Source organism: Arachis hypogaea, chromosome 12, assembly GCF_003086295.3.
Source record: "Arachis hypogaea cultivar Tifrunner chromosome 12, arahy.Tifrunner.gnm2.J5K5, whole genome shotgun sequence".
NCBI lineage: Eukaryota > Viridiplantae > Streptophyta > Magnoliopsida > Fabales > Fabaceae > Arachis > Arachis hypogaea.
The window spans coordinates 71,702,516-71,720,388 of record NC_092047.1 but is presented as its reverse complement, the minus strand read 5'-3'; the positions used below and the strand labels follow the sequence as shown (position 1 = coordinate 71,720,388).

Here is a 17,873-nt window from a genome sequence, read left to right as displayed (position 1 = left end):
TTCCCATTAGAATGAAAGATAACCAAGATAACCAGGGGGAGATGGGAATTGAATGAGTGGTAATTCAATTCCAAGGAATAAAAGTTACCTTAGAATATTTTTTTTAACTTTAAACCACACATAGGAATTTCATATTCCCATCTTAAAATTCTTAGGAATGTTCTATAATTCCCTCAACCACACACACCCTTAATGATTACAAAAATTGAAAATTCGAATAGGAAAAAATCTTCACAATTACATAAGAAAAGAGACAAATATATTTGTCGCACATGTAATCAAATGCCACATTATCCTACAATAAGGTAATTCTATATATTTATCATAAAAAAATCCCATCAAATGATAAGTTACTAACTAAATAATTACTAAAGGTTTAGAATTAAATTAAAAGTTTTCATATCAAAGTATTACAACAATTTTTAGTCTATTTAATGACAAAGTAAAAAAATTATTAAATACAACTTCAAATATAATGACACTCCATGAAGTCAAAGACATTTGTTCCAACAAATAATATTGAACCTCAAGTCCTACCGCAACAAATAAAAAAGATAATAGAAATCAATTATATTGCTCATTTATATTCACTATTGATTATAGAAATCAATTTCGCCAACACTAATATCATCAAACGAATATAACATACCAATCAAGAGACTAAGAAGAAACACATCTTTCAAACGAAAGACGTATATAAAAATAGAACAAAAAATACAATAGAAAATACATACGTTCATAAAGAACAGCAACTGAAAATTAAAAAAAAAAAAAGAAAATAAACACCACATAAAAGGACTAAGTCCATCAACAAAAATAAATATGACAATTAAAATAACAAATGAACATATAATTTTATAGAATTCCAATGTCAAAAATAAATTCCTAAGTTAACATTATATATATTTAAATTACTATTTCTAAATAATATAATATTTATTAAAACATACGATATATTATCATTAATTTACCATGATATATTATCATTAATTTATCATCCCGCACTTCGAACGAGTCTCATTCTAGTTTCAAATAAATTGTAAAACCTAACTACCTATTTCATTTCTATTTCTATATCTTGCTGTTCGATATATCCTAGAAATATTGGGTCTTTATCTTAAGTTAAGATATTTTGTTGCAGTATATTATTTAATGGTTTCGAATTTGGCAAACATCCGTGCTAAGCGGGATCTAGCCAAATGTTAGCCAAGACACTCTTCCTCACCCTGTCATTATTCTTCTTTGTCGCACTGCCTTGGTGAGGAGCCTTCTCTACAAGTAGCCACGTGAAAGCTTTCAACCGGATGAGGGTAAATGAATCTTTTAAATAAGCTTGTAAAGTCTCTTCTGCTGATTATTAATAGGGGATCTGATAGCATTGTAAAAACACACCAATGTTAAGTCGCCGATAAAATAATACAAGAGATAGGTTAAGATTTTTTTTAATAATTAAACGAAAAAAACCCATATATCAATTGCAATTCCATGAAAGTTATAAGCAAAGCACAATACAGATTATCCTACTTCAATTACACTCAGATTCGTTCAACTCAAACCAAAAATTAAACAAGAAAATGAGAGTTAGAAAAAAGGAAATGGATATCCAAATATATCTAAGTAAGGAGCCAAAAGAATAGAATTCCGTGCCCTCACACAATTTTGGGGTTTGACACTTGATATTTGCCTTCTTCTGAACCAACAATTATTTATTTTGCCACTTGGTTATTCCAAAGAACTTTCTAATTTTAATATAGTGAGAGGGTTGATGTATAGCTGGGTTATGGGGGTGTATGGTGTTTCACCGGGGTATGATGGCGGTGTAAGACAAATCGGACCATCCGATGGGGGATACTGTAATCGAATGGACCGAGTACAAAAATCAGATGATACACAAAACCCTGGGTCCAATTTGTGCACTGGTTCCACGTGGCACACATGCAGCTCCTCTCCAGATGTATTCCATGCTTCCAATAACCCTTGGAATGTTACCCACCCTCCTAGCAGCGTCACTTTCACCCTCACACACAAATCTCTCTTTGTTTGCTCCCCAACCTCACACCATCTCCATTTTTGGCCGTTGCAAGTACCACATACCAGCTCAAAAAAATTTAAACACAATGCCAAGAAGACCAAAAATTAAAGAAGTGAATCAGCCAGAACTTCACATTGTTAATTATCTCGGACATTCAAATTATGTAAGTTTTTATTATTTAATATTTTGATTTAATAAATATAATAGTGATAATATTATATTTTAGTAATAGAGTAGAACTAATTAGTTAAGTTTAGGGGTTTAGGAATAGAATAGAACTAATTAGTTTATAAAGTTTGAATTGTTTATTAATAATATGCTTTGTTTTGGAATAAAATGTATGACTAGTTATTATGTTTTTGCTGGAATGTATTATTATTATTATATGTTGGAAGAAAATTTTAATTAATATATTTTGTTTTAATTGTATTGTACTAGAAGTAGAAATATGAATTTAGAATCTAAGTAGAAGTATGAATTTATGATATTTAAGTTAAGAAAAAAAAAAGAATTTAATAAATTATTCTTGATTATTGATAATTGAATGTAATGTAACATAATTTAGGATAATTTTGACAATAAATTAGTGAAGACCGAACCTAAAACACAAATTTAATATATTGTTTTATAATAATAATAGCATGAACTTACTCTGGTTATTATGTTATTTTATATATTATGATTACTAAACTTATTCTAGTTATGCATAAGCTGGGTGCAAAATATAATAACTAGTAGTAATAATGGACATGTGAGCATAATCATGTTATTGTTAATATAATTATGTACTGGTAGTTACAATGAAAATGTGATATTGCAGGATTTACGGATGTTGATATGTGAACACTTTTTGCTGTCAAATCCGTACAATCCAATTGTTGAGGAGTATTTACGGGAGACTGGTTTTTACTATGTTTCTCATATTGGAGTCGTTCAATGCTAGTCAACAATGATTAATGCTCTGATCGAGAGATGGCGGCCAGAGACTCACATTTCATTTTCCGGTTGATGAGTGTGCCGTGACATTGGAGGATGTGGCGATGATTCTCGATCTGTCGACAAATGGAATTCCGGTTACAAAACCAACCATGAGTAGTTTTGAGGCCTTGGAGGTCGAGTGCTTGCACCACTTTGGTGTTGCACCGATGAAGACGAACTGTAGAAGAAGCTTTATAAAACTAATGTGGATTAGGAGTTTGAAAGATCGCATAGTGTTGACTGATGATATTCAGATTCAGAGGTAAGTCAAGTGTCACATAATGTTATTTGGGACAATTCTGTTTGGGGACAAGTCGAGTGCAGCGGTGCACTGAAAATTTCTGCCTTTGTTTCGTAACTGCGCAGGGATCATACAGTTTAGTTGGGGGTCGGCATGCCTCGCACACTTGAATAGATCATTGTGTAGGGCAACTCGTGTCGACTGCAAGGAGATGGATGGTCCGCTTACACTTTTGCTTACTTGGGCTTGGATCCGTCTCCTATTTCTTGCGCCGATTCCTAGCAATCCCTTACTGTTTTCTATTACAAACAGGTAAAATGAATTAATGTATGCGTTGAAATGCAATAGGCACAATATTGTTATTGCCATCTTGTGAAACTGCTACCAACAAACAACCCTTGTATTCTCCATACAAATGAGTCTCGTCCACCTGCACAACTGGCTTGCAATGTCTGAATGCCCTTATACAAAAGTAATAACTCCAGAACACTCGGTGCACTACACGGATATCAGGAACCAAATCATCCCCCTGGTATGCAGCCATTGTTTCAAAGTGAACCACCGCTGTCGGCTCCTTGTGACACATGGCCTCAAACCATATGGACAAGGCTTTGTACGATGCTTCCCAACCTCCGAAGATTAACTCCACCGCCTTCTGCTTTGCGATAACTAACGGTGTAGTTAAACTTTGATTGTACTTCCGCAATGACTGATTTTACCTTCATAAATGGGTCAACCTCTACCTACGGCTTAATTGCTTCTGCAACTATCTTGGAATCCAGTTTCGAATTATCTTGAGAAATACTAGATTTGATACAAGTGTGACTACCATTGTACCTCTTTATCCCCCAACAGTACTTCTTCTGCATTTTGGTAACCCTGACCAGCCAATCACAACTTGCGCCATATTGTGTACATTTAGCATATAATGTCGTCGGTTCCGACTCATACACCCTATAGTCTACACCTCTATGAATGTTATAATCCTCCATTGCCTTGATTACTGCCTCCCTCGATCTGAATTCCATTCCAACCGTGAATTCACCATCCACAACAACAGAAAGCTCTGCTACAATCACACATCAAGATATGTATTCTCGTAAAGACCTAGTAAATATAGTCCATACTAAAAAATTATTAACTAATAAAATAATCAAATGCATGTTACACATTATAATTCACAGTTCATATTTTACTCTTCTGATCTTATTGATCTACTACCCCAAACTATCACAACTATCTTTCTTTACATACTTGCATTCATGTATTTGCATTCATGCATAGCCTCCAAATCCAACGACCGCATGAAAGAAAGCTCCTGAAACGGTTGTTGGTTTGCTAGTACATTTGCGACCTCCGCCAGATCTGCGTTCATAGTGCCGTCAGCATCATCTTCTTCTTCACCCGGATCAACGATCTCATAATTACTTTCAAATTTCTCCTCGCTATCACTATTATAATCTTCTAATTCAATATTTTGATCCACTTTAGATTGTTCGAACTCAATATACAATTCGATGCACGACATTCGATGGCGATTTTTAGTATACATTGAAAACATTTCATGCATGCTCGCTTCATCCGTCGCGTACATTGAAAACATTTCATGTATACTCGCTTCATCCGTCACGTACATTGAAAACATTTCATGTATACTCGCTTCATCCGTATTTGGTTTGAAATTGAACAAACCCACCAAATACGGATAAAAGATACCTATACAAAATACACGATACTCTCCTAGATATACGAGGATTTATCTTCTCACAAATCACACCTTTTAATTCCTCAAACGACAATATGTACAGAATAACATCTAACGAATTTTCACATACAAATTGAACCTCTTCATACATTTGTAATAAAATCTGTCCAAAACAATATATTTTCAAAATAACTCTATCATCCATGATAATATACGTATACTAAGCACCCTCAATTACACTATTATTTTTTTTTTTTTGGATGAATGAAGAAGGAGAACCAGAAAAGAGGAGCAACATTACTTCCTGGTTTTTTGAACTAGACGAAGAAGTAGAAGAACTAGTGGGGAGTTCTCAAAGTGATCTTTATGTATACAGCAACAAGCAAATCGGACGATCCGATTTCAGTATCCTCAACGTTCTTCTTCGCAATAAAATCGGACGATCCGATTTCTTCCCACTAAAACAAAAAATTAAACGTCGTCAACAACAGTGTAAATCCCACCAATACTCCATAACTGAGCGTAACTCACATGTCAAACTCAAAAAATTAGCCTACTCCAACAGCATAAGATGAAAAAGCAAGAATTTTCGAACATAGCAGGACCATTACAATTCGAATATAGCTAACCAACCACATTTTGATTTTAAATAAGTTATAAACACCGCAACAAAAATTGTTTAGATGCCATTATTTGATTGAAAATCTTTTCTAAAATTTATTTATCCAGGGATATTTTCTTTATAAATGAAGATAAATAACTGGAAATCTAAAAGGGAAACCAAAGATGATGGCAGGGAAACCTTTGGCTCGATAAGTTAGAATAACAAGTTAATTATGTGGAATGTTAGAAGCACAACTTATTTTTAACATTTTTTTTCTATATTTTGTAACATTGATAATGGATACAAATAGTGTCCGAAACTAGATGAGAAAGGAACAAGAATACACAAATTAGTTCTCTTCCTTCAAAAGATTCAAAGGGATAAACCCTGTCCCTTTCAGCATCCGTGCGAACTGAAAGATCTTCATTTGATCACTTGCAGCTTTCTGGTGGAGGCTTTCGAAATTTAAATCCCATAAAAAATTTCAAACAATATACGAAAATAATTCAACTGCCTATAATATCAAATCAAATCAAATCAAATTGGAAAAATATTAACACCAAGTAAGTTATCAAAAAATACAAAGGATAAGTTTTTTTTAATTATTAAAAAAAATACTTGTAAATCAAAATAATATTAAGTGTCATCCCATAAAACTTACGAAAATGGCATATTATGGATTTTCCAAGCACAAATTACACTCAACTAGTTCAATTCAGGATGAAATTTAAACAAGAAAGAAACAAAAGGAATGGATATCCGGATATATGCAGGTAAGGAATGGATATTTGCTCTCTTCTAAACCAAACACTTATTTTCAAACCAATAAGATGAAAAACCAACAATTTTCAAAGTGTTTTACTTATGAGACTACTGAACCTGACAACTCACAGTAACCATATTATGAGATTACATTAATTAGAAAATTCGCAACATATGCTTGGGTACCATTATTTGATTGAAGATCTTTTCTAAAGATATTTATTTATTCTAAGATATTTTCTTACAATCAAATACAAATAATTGAACATCTAAAAGGGAGAAGGCAGACAAACACAAAGAAACCTTTGGTTCTTTAAGTCAGCATCACAAACTAATGATGCGGTGTGTTTGAAGCATCTTTTTATTTGTTTCGTAACATTCATAATTGGATTAAATAAAAAAAATTGTGCGAAACAAGATGGGAAAAGAACAAGATTAAACAAATTTGTCCTAATCCTTCAAAGGTTTCGATGGGATAAACCCTATCCCTTTCCGCCTCCGTGCGAACTGAAAGATCTTCAATTGATCACTTTTCAGCTTTCTGATGGAGGCTTTAAATATATAAACCCCATTCAATTTTTCAAATTTAAAATAAAGTCAAATTAATTTATCTGCCTATACTATAAAAATATAATCAAATTAGAAAAATATTAATGTTAAGTGAGTTATAAAAAAATACAGAAGATACCTTAAGTTTTTTTTAATAAATGAAAAAAAAACAGTTTGCAGATAAACGAATATTAAGAAAAGGATAATATGCATTATCCAAGTACATTCCGCATAGAAGGAAATTGCAACAAAAAGATGTTCAATCATTTCTCCCACTACAATTAAACTCGGTTCAATTCAAGCTGAAAATTAAAGAAGGAAATTGCAACAAAGAAACAAAAGAAATGGATGTCCGAAGATATCAAGGCAAGGAGCTAAAGTAGAGCATTCCGTGCCCTCAAACATCTTCAAGGTTTGGCACTTGATATTTGCCTTCTTCTGAACCAAAAGGTTATTTATTTCACCATTCGGTTATTCCAGAGGCATAGGATGAAAAAACAAGAATTTTCAAAAAGAGCAGCAAGACAACTGGACTTGAGAAGTCATGCTAACCTCACTTTGTGATTATTTCAATTAGAAATACAGCAACCACACTTGTAGATACTTTACAAATAGTTGCAAGTCTAGAAAGTAGGCAGAGACAATAGTGGAGAAACGTTTGGCTCTCATCATCAAAAGCTAATAATGTAAAATGTTAGTGGGAGAATGAATTATACTTATTTTTAATGGGTGGGGGAGGGGCAGCAACATAGAAATTGCAAGCATGAAGAGTGAAGTTTATCTAACCTGTACAGCTTTCTCTTGGGTACAAGGAATGAAAGGAAAGGCCAGGCAAAAGTTAAGTCTTGCTTCTCTTTTCTCAAAAGTGTCTCAGCTTCACCATAAACAACTCATGCAACTTCCTCATGGTGGCTGAGTTTTCAATGATTGCTATCGTATCTTTCCCTCATAGAATAACACTCTAGAAACTCTCCTCCCCAGTCCCCAATGAGTCAACTGATACAGGTTGAAGAGACTGTTTTTTGTAATTTCAAGACAAAGGGACAGAATAGTAATTTTGCAAGGTCAAGTATTTGACTACTAGAAGAATCACACTAAATCCTAGTTTGATTACCATTCTGTCCCTTTGTGCTGAAATTACAAAAAATACCCTATTGAGGTCGTATTATCAACAAATGAAGCATTATCCTCTCCATCAAGGAGGCACCCCCATGTCATAATGCATTTTTTCTTGAACTTGGGCACAGACCTAGAAAGCATCTCTGCCGATTCCCAATTTTGCAGTTTCGGCACCACATGCCGTCTAGGTCACCTTAGTGGCTTAGTATCTTTGGTGTAAGTTCCTAACTATAACTGACTTCATACCATTGGCGATGAGGGATCTTTTTCTCTCGGCAAGTTTCTTATTTCCAGGCGCTGTTCTTTTGAATTCCTTTCCCATGATGACCATTGGATGGATCATCAATAGTAGGCAGGTTTAAGCGCATTCCCTATAATACCATTCAGAAAATAAGTCATTTATACAAGCATTTGCATTTCACAATGACTATAATATCACAAGTTTACTTTATTCTAGAGGGTGGGCCAAGTAAAACTTCACTCGTCAAGAAATGGCTGAAACATCGCTCACATCATCCAATAACTAAAACTTCTTTTTCTTTAGAATGAGAAAACAGATTATTATTATTATTATTATTATTATTATTATTATTATTATTATGTACATTTCTTTGATTCCTGGTATTATCCTAGCACGGATTTCTATGCATGTGATTCAATGGTTCTCCATTTAAATTGGTTCTCCATTTAAATTCTCTAAAAATTTAAAAATGCCCTGTCTAAAGCAACTTCTCCGTTTCTCCACTCATTCTTCTTTTTGTATCATCTTATTTGTTCTAACATTATGAGAGAAATGAAGGAAATGCTAGATAAAGCACCATGGATAAAGTGGGATGATTACCAGGCTTGGCGGCGCTTCTTGGCAGCAATAGCGGCGGCCACCTTGGCAGAGAGAGTGAACGAATCATTCTTCTTTCTGAGCATTTTGCAAATGGCTTTGCTCTTCTTCCTTCTCACGGGCTCACGGCGTCATTATCCTTCGCCATTGCCATGGTATACTGCGTCGCTTGAGAAATAAACTCTGAAGGTTTAGATCTTTCGGGATAGAGACTGATATCAGGGTTGGAACATCAACTATATATAGCTTCGTCTAAACCCTACCCCATTTAGGGTTTAGTTCTTGAACCCGCCGCCAGCCCTATGATTTTGAAGTTGGAGTTGGAGACCATTCTTTTTGGACTGAAATTCAGTAACCATTCCATCTATTTTTTTTTTGGACAACCACTCCAACTACTTAAAGGTGAGCTGGGTAAAACGTGAGCCAGGGGCAATGTAGCCTACTCTTAAACGGGCCACATTTCGGCTGACCGAGCTGAATCAGCCCACGACATAAATCCACTGACATTTGCAAAGCCCGCGTACGCTGCTACACGAGGTCATGAGCACATTCCGTGGCAGTCTGCACTATGCATAGTGGATAGTGCACACCATTCTCTTTCTCTTTTTCTTAAATTTATTTGTTTATTTAGTTGGAAACCTTATTCTAAAATACAGGTGAGAACATTATTAAAAAGGTTTTTTATTTAAATTGTTAGAAGATAAAAACTCGAGCCAGAAATTTTATTTTATATTCACCATCACTTTTAATTATCAGTCTAATACTTTTAGTCTGATAATATTACTAACTGCTAACCAAAAATAATAATTAACAATAAATTATGATAACCCTTTAATATTAACCGATATAATATACAACTAAAGGTTTAACCAAAGATTGGACCTATCATAGGACAAGAATAATTATTGTACATATTTTGTCCAAACATATAGAGACTAATGATAATGATAGAGACGAAGATAATGATAGATAATTTCAACCTGAGGTAGGTAAAGTACTTTTCGAAAAACGAATTGTCATCCTTACATAGGATATTTTAGGACAGTTCAAGTCATTCCCAAGTCACTTCGTAAAATATATTGTGTTACGGCCCAGCCCAGGACTCCTGCGGGTCAACCCGACCCGAACTCCACCCGGCCCGGCTACGCGCCCTTCAACCGATCCGGACACGCGTCCCATACAGCTCACACACAGCTATGGGACAGCGTCCCTGAAAATATGGGCCTGACCTCCAGAGGGGCCCAGGGCTGACATGTATATAAGGGGAAGAATGGCTCTTCCCCCGAGGTACGTCACATCCCTACACCACCCTCATTTCGCCTGCACATATTCTGACAAGAGCGTCGGAGTGTCTTTGCAGGTGGCACCCTCCCCCTCTCTCTCACACGACATGCTCGGGACCTCCCCAGTCCGGACTGGAAGACCGTGACCAGACGAGCCCTTTCCTTCACCCCGGGTCCTGACCCGAACCGTCCGGTAATCGACCTACCGAACATTGGTGCCGTCTGTGGGGATCGTCCATGGACTTCGTACTAGTCCAGACAGGGACCGGCAGCGAGGCCGCGCCCCCCGTGCTTGGGGGAGGCGCCGTTTCGACAGAAACCCGACAACAGCAGAGGTCGCCTCCGAGGGATGCGACGCAGACTCACGAAAGACGCCCCTTCGGAGGAACTGGCGACAACCACGCCAGGATAATGCAAGAGTTGCGCCATAGGATGCAAGACTTAGAACGCCGGCTAGCCGAAAGAGAACGCGACCGCACCCCGGAGCGAAGCCCCACCCGTTCCCGTTCAAGGAGCCGCTCGAGGCGCTCACCCAGCCCCCAATACGAGTCGGAGAGCACGGGGGGACGGGGACGAGCCAGAAGAAGAAGTCGAGACCCCATCATTTACGCCCGACACGAGAGACGGCGTGCGTCGAACAGAGGCGAAGAGGACGGCCGTCGGGAGAATGACGAGCCAGGGAGAACTACCCGGGGACCAGTAATAATAGGAGCGACCCCTTTCCACCGTTCCGTACTCGAGGTCCGGCTGCCGAAACACTTCGACAAGCCAACAGACATGAAATATGATAGAACACAAGATCCCCTGGAACACTTGACGGCCTTTGAGGCCAGAATGAATCTGGAAGGGGTAGGAGACGAGGTCAGATGTCGCGCCTTCCCGGTCACCTTGGCGGGCCCGGCGATACGGTGGTTCAACAACCTCCCGCAGGGCTCGGTGACTCAATTCTCCGACATCAGCCACGCCTTCTTGGCTCAATTCACGACCAGGATTGTCAAAGCCAAACACCCAATCAATTTGCTAGGGGTAACACAGAGACCCGGAGAGCCGACCAGAAAATACCTGGACCGTTTCAATGACGAGTGCCTGGAAATTGACGGTCTAACGGACTCGGTGGCAAGTCTATGCTTGACGAACGGGCTCTCGAATGAGGACTTCAGGAAACACCTTACCACAAAGCCCGTTTGGACAATGCAAGAGATCCAGTGCGTGGCCAAAGAATACATCAATGACGAAGAAGTCAGCCGGGTCGTGGCTGCCAATAAGCGGCAGCCCGCCTACAACCAAGCCCGGCACTATGAAGGCAGAGAAAGACCAAAGGAACACGCCAAGGACGGCGGTCTGGGTAAAACACCCAAACCGTTCCCCCGAGTTGGGAAGTTCACCAATTATACCCCCCTCACAGCACCAATCGCCGAAGTTTACCAACAAATAGCGGGAAAGGGGATACTGTCAAAGCCCCGACCTCTGAAGGACAGAACGGGAGGAAATAAGAACCTCTACTGCGAGTACCACAAGGGTTATGGACACAAGACCCAAGACTGTTTCGACCTAAAAGACGCCCTGGAGCAAGCTATCAGGGATGGGAAACTTGCCGACTTCTCCCACCTTATACGGGAACCAAGGAGACGTAACTGGGACCACGATAGCGAAGAAAGATCCCGGCCAACAAGGCAACGGCAGGAACCAGAGGGTGACGACCACGGCCTTACGGTGGTAAACGTGGTAACGGCCAGAAATACCGCCCCAAGGTCAAAGTCAGCACAGAAAAAAGACGCCAAGGTCCTAGCGGTCTCCACCTCGACAGGTAGAAGTTTCCGAGGTATCCCGCCCATCTCCTTCGGCCCAGAGGACCAATGGTTTGATGAGGCACCAGAAAGTCCGCCCATGGTCATCACGGCGAGAGTCGGGACGGGCCTCATCAAACGAATCCTGGTAGATACGGGGGCAGACTCAAACATCATGTTTCGAAACGTTTTCGATGCCCTGGGACTAAGGGACACCGACCTGACGACCCACCAGCACGGTGTGGTAGGGTTGGGGGACTACTTCATCAAGCCGGACGGAATCATCTCACTCCCGACCTCTGTGGGACAGGGACAAAAGCGACGAACAGTCATGGCGGACTTCGTAATATTACGAGACTCCACGGCTTATAACATCATCCTGGGGAGAAAAACCATTAACGACCTGGGGGCCGCAATTAGCACAAAGCTGCTAGTGATGAAGTTTATCACTGATGACGGATCCGTAGGATCCATCAAAGGCGACTTGGAAACGGCAGTCGCTTGCGACCACGCCAGCCTCTCTCTCAGGAAAAAATCCAAAGAAGCGTCTGGGGGCTGACCTAGACGCCAGAATAGACGACAAACCTAGACCAGAGCCAGAAGGGGACTTGGAAAAGTTCAGGGTCGGTGAGGAGGACGATAAATTCACATTCATAAACAGGAACCTCCCCCACGAAATGAAGGAGCCATTGATGGAAATGATCAGGGCTAATGCCGACCTCTTTGCCTGGACGCCCGCCGATATGCCCGGGATAGATCCCCAGCTCATATCGCATCATCTGGCCGTCAAGGCGGGAACCAAGCCAGTGGCCCAGAGGAGGAGAAAAATGTCGCAAGAAAGAGCAGAAGAGATAGCCAGGCAAACGGCCAGCCTCCTAGAAGCAGGATTCATCCGAGAACTGGACTACTCGACTTGGTTGTCAAACGTGGTCCTGGTCAAAAAGCACAATGGGAGGTGGAAAATGTGCGTAGACTATTCTGACCTCAACAAGGCGTGTCCCAAGGATTGCTACCCTCTACCTAACATTGACGCACTCGTTGACGCGGCGGCGGGGTACCGGTACCTGAGCTTCATGGATGCCTACTCAGGATACAATCAGAAACCGATGCACCGACCTGACGAAGAAAAAATGGCGTTCATAACACCAGGAGGAATCTATTGTTACAGGGTGATGCCCTTCGGTTTGAAAAACGGTGGGGCCACGTACCAAAGGCTGATGAATAAGATATTCAGTGAACTCATAGGCAAAACAGTAGAAGTCTACGTGGATGACATACTCGCGAAGACTACGCAACCCAACGACCTCCTTAGCGACCTAGATGGTGTTTTTTCGTCCCTCCGACAACACGGCATGAGGCTTAATCCGCTCAAGTGCGCGTTTGCCATGGAGGCCGGTAAGTTCTTGGGATTCATGATTACTCAAAGAGGGGTGGAAGCTAACCCCGAGAAGTGTCAGGCAGTTCTCCAGATGAAGAGCCCGGGCTGTATCAAGGACGTCCAACGACTTGCCGGGAGGTTAACGGCTTTGTCCCGATTCCTCGGTGCGTCAGCAGCAAGAGCCCTACCTTTCTTCAATCTAATGAAAAAAGGAATGACGTTCGAATGGACCCCAGCATGCGAGGAGGCATTCAACCACTTCAAGCAGATTTTAGCGGCACCACCAGTTCTCGGAAAACCCAGGGCCGGAGAACCACTTTATCTCTACCTATCGGTAACCGAGGAAGCAATGGCCACGGTGCTCGTCAGAGAAGGGGAAAAGACCCAACAGCCCGTTTATTTTGTTAGCAGGGTCCTCCAAGGACCAGAACTGAAATACAGCAAGCTGGAAAAACTAGCGCTGGCACTCCTAGTCTCCTCCCGAAGATTAAGACAATACTTCCAGAGCCATCGTATAGTCGTAAGGACGGACCAGGCGATTCGCCAAGTACTACAAAAGCCTGACTTGGCCGGTAGGATGATGACCTGGGCCATTGAGCTCTCCCAATACGACCTACAATATGAACCCCGACACGCGATCAAAGCTCAGGCAATGGCAGACTTTCTGGTTGAAGTGACGGGGGACCCTCCCGAGGAAACGGGCACACGGTGGAGGCTCCACGTTGACGGGGCCTCCAACCAAACGTCCGGGGAAGCAGGGGTCATCCTAGAAATCCCAGCAGGGGTCATCTATGAACAATCGACTAAGTTCGAGTTTCCAGTGTCGAACAACCAAGCAGAATATGAAGCTCTCTTGGGCGGACTAACATTAGCTCGGAAAGTCGGAGCGACAAAGGTCGAAGTATGCAGCGACTCGCAAGTTGTCACCTCGCAGGTAAACGGAAGCTACCAAGCCCGGGACCCCCTCCTGCAAAAATACTTGGAAAAGGTTAGAGAAATAACGAGTCAGTTCCAGGAGGTCATCATCCAACACGTCCCAAGAGAAAGGAACACGCGGGCGGACCTCCTGTCTAAGCTAGCGAGCACAAAGCCAGGGTCGGGTAACCGGTCCCTCATCCAAGGCATGGTGAAGGAACCAACGGTCACCCTCCATTTGACGAAGTCAAGCCCCTCGTGGCTAGACTCCATCACCAACTTCCTAGAACTCGGCAAGTTACCCGAGGATGAGAAGGCAGCCAAAGCCTTAAGAAGGGAGGCAGCCATATACGCAATTATACAGGGACAACTATTCAAAAAGGGACTCAGCCAGCCCCTGTTGAAGTGTTTGCACTCCGACCAGACGGACTACGTGCTTAGAGAAGTCCATGAGGGGTGTTGTGGACACCACATCAGGGGCAAAGCCCTAGCAAGGAAGCTCATCCGAGCAGGATACTATTGGCCAACAATGATGAAAGACTCAAATGAATTTGTCAAAAGATGCATAAAGTGTCAACAAAACGCCAACTTCCACAAGGCACCGGCCTCCGAGCTAAATTCTCTGACGACTACTCAACCTTTCGCACAATGGGGAGTCGACCTCCTGGGGCCTTTCCCGGTCGGCCCAGAACAAGTCAAATACCTCATTGTCGCCATCGACTACTACACCAAATGGGTGGAGGCTGAACCGCTGGCTACGATATCGTCCTCCAACTGTCGGAAGTTCATGTGGAAGCAGGTGATAACCCGTTTCGGTATCCCGGAAGTCGTTATCTCAGACAACGGGACCCAGTTCACAGACAAGAAGTTCAGGGAGTTCCTCTCTGGCCTAGGGATAAAGCAAAAGTTCTCCTCGGTAGAACATCCCCAAACAAACGGGCAGGTAGAAGCCGCAAACAAAGTCGTCCTCCTTGGTCTAAAGAAGCGCCTAGATAACAAGAAAGGAAGCTGGGCTGACGAACTCCCCTCCGTCCTATGGTCTTACCGGACAACCGAGCAAAGCGCTACGGGAAAAACTCCCTTTCGCCTAACATACGGGGTCGATGCGGTGATACCAGTCGAAATCGGCGAACCGAACCCCCGAGTACTACTCGCGGGCATGAGCGAAACGATCGAAAAGGACCTGATTGAAGAAACAAGGGAGATGGCCCACCTGACAGAAACGGCGCTGAAACAAAGAATAGCTCTGCGTTACAACGCAAAAGTCCTCAAACAAGATTTCGAGGAAAGGGACCTCGTCCTGCGACGCAACGACATCGGCGTCCCGACCCCAGGGGAAGGCAAGCTGGCGGTAAATTGGGAAGGTCCCTACAGGGTAAGGGAGGTACTCGGCAAAAGTGCTTACAAGCTCGAAAGACTCGACGGCAAGGAAGTGCCCAGAACATGGAATGCGGGTAGCCTAAGAAGGTTCTACCCATGACCAGACGATTCGCCGAACTGAGAACCTAAAGAAATAGTAAATACCTGCTTTGTTCGCATGACAATCTACCTTTTTATCTTGTCAAATATTCACCATATTGATTAATTTGCTTGGCTAACGATTAACTCATACTTATCAAAAAAAAATTTTTTTTTCTTGTCTACTTCTTCCCTACGTGCGCCGCACACGAGCGCGTCTTAAAACGGCAGACCGGGACTGATCACCCCGGGGGCCATCTTCGTTACGGCCAAAGCCAACTGCGACGACAACACGACCACGGCAATCCAAGCCATAACTATCACAAAACGGGAAAACGGGCGCGAGCCCCCCAAGAGAAATAACAACAGATACAATAAACGACAACCTGGCCAAACGACCAAATAAGTATAACTTATAAAGAGTCAAAACAAAGAACGAGCAATAAGTTGTTCAGCAAACGCATTACAAAATATCCTAAGTTACAAGACTTCACTTCCTCGGCATGTCAACAATCTTTCCGTCCTGGATAGTCTTGAAAACGCCAATTGACGACATGTCGAAATCAGGAGCTGCGATCCTCAGCTGAGCCTTCAGGGCATCTTCGGTCATCGAGATGGCATTCTTCCCTTGCTCCTTGGTCACCTTAAGCTTCTTCTTAAGCTCAGCGGCCTCAGCTTTAGCGGCCTTCGCCTCCGAGACGGCCTGCTCCCGCTCTTTTTTCAAGGCGACAACCCGACCCTGAGCGGCGTTCAGCTGACCCTCCAATGTCATCTCGCGCTCAAGAAGCCGGGCCACGGTCTCATCGGACGCCTTCAACCTCTCCGCAACAAACGACGACTTCTCCTCAGCAGCGCTAAGCTTTCCCCCATCTCGGACAGCGGACCCTGGAGGAGTTCAACTTGAGCCTTAAAGTCATTGTTTGCCTTAACAGAGGACTCAAGCTTCCTCCGAAGCGCCTCCATACCGGATAACTCGAATTCAGCCTTCCGAGCTATCACGGCCCCACGAAGCAAGGTGCGATACATCCACCTCGCCTGTCCGGACAGTTCGGTCTCGTGAAAATGCTCCTTTGTCCCGGGTATCAGTTGGGAGTCAATGAATTTGGTAGCATCAAAGTTCCTCTCCATTATGGTAAGGGCCCCTTCCGGGCTGGAAGACATCTTTCGCTTCTTGGGAGTATGGATAAGCTCCACGTCACTATCCGGATGGGGGGTGAGAGTCGCGTGCCCATCAGCGGACCCTTCCTCACGGGTAGGGGAAGCCTGGCCCCCTGCAGCCTGTTTCCCCGACGCGTCGGTATCTTGGGGAGAAGGCACAGCCTGATTCTCCTTCTCCCCTGAAGGACCCCCCGACTTACCGACGTCCTTCTCTTCGGCGTTCTCGTCGTCACTTGCTTCAAAAAAGGTCTTCATCAGATTCTCAAGACCGGTCACGGTGGCAGACATTTCCACTGCAACAAACAACAGGCACGTTAGTCGTTAGATCGGAAAAAGAAAAACAACGATAAAGAAACATAGGCAAACAAAGAAGACAACTCACGAATATAGCTCCTGGCGGCCTCCCGTTCACCCATAAGAAGATGTGGGTTCACGGGGTTCTTTTCAAAAATGGCAAAAAGGACGTCGGCTATTTGCTTATCTACAGCCGACAACCTTTTGTACGTCACCTTGATGAAAGGATTCGACCCCGTACCAAAACTCCAGTAAGTCTGGATAAGGCGCTCCCCCTCTAACGACAACCAGAAGGGATGACGACCTTTGACGGGACGAACCTTGAAGTACTTATCTTTAAAACCATGGTAGGAGTCCTCAAAAAGGCCAAAAATTCTCCTACCCTGGGCAGAACGGAAAGAAAGAAACCCTTTTCTCGCCTTCCCCTGTTTGGAGGGGTTGGTAAGGTTGAAATAAAAGAGGAAAATGTCCACCGACACCGGCAACTCCAAGTACTCGCAGACCATTTCGAAGCAGCGGATCGAAGCCCAGCTATTCGGATGAAGCTGAGACGGGGGGACGGATATCCGGTTCAGCAGCGCCATTTGAAACTCGGAGAACGGTATCCGAACGCCAACTTGCGTGAACATGGACTTGTAAAACCAGATCCAATCGGGGACACGAGGGGAGTGAAAGTTGAGCTCATAAATACGCTCATGGGGGGCAGGGACAATGGCCTCGTAGTTGGCCTCTTCGTCAGTCCCCCCACACAAGTAGCCGGCTTGCCGGAACT

At 42.6% G+C, this 17,873-nt stretch overlaps 1 long non-coding RNA gene and 1 other non-coding gene across 2 annotated transcripts; both read right to left on the bottom strand.

Annotated features, from left to right (window-relative positions):
* Positions 1-5,075: 5,075 nt before the first annotated feature.
* Positions 5,076-9,953, bottom strand: LOC112727517 (uncharacterized). Its single transcript, XR_003165866.3, has 3 exons — positions 8,832-9,953; positions 7,658-8,361; positions 5,076-5,414 (listed from the first exon to the last, which is right to left on the bottom strand). It is a non-coding gene; the product is annotated as an uncharacterized lncRNA (long non-coding RNA).
* LOC112731781 (small nucleolar RNA snoR138) lies at positions 7,218-7,358 on the bottom strand. The gene has a single exon (XR_003167541.1). It is a non-coding gene; the product is annotated as a small nucleolar RNA snoR138 (small nucleolar RNA).
* Positions 9,954-17,873: the final 7,920 nt, after the last annotated feature.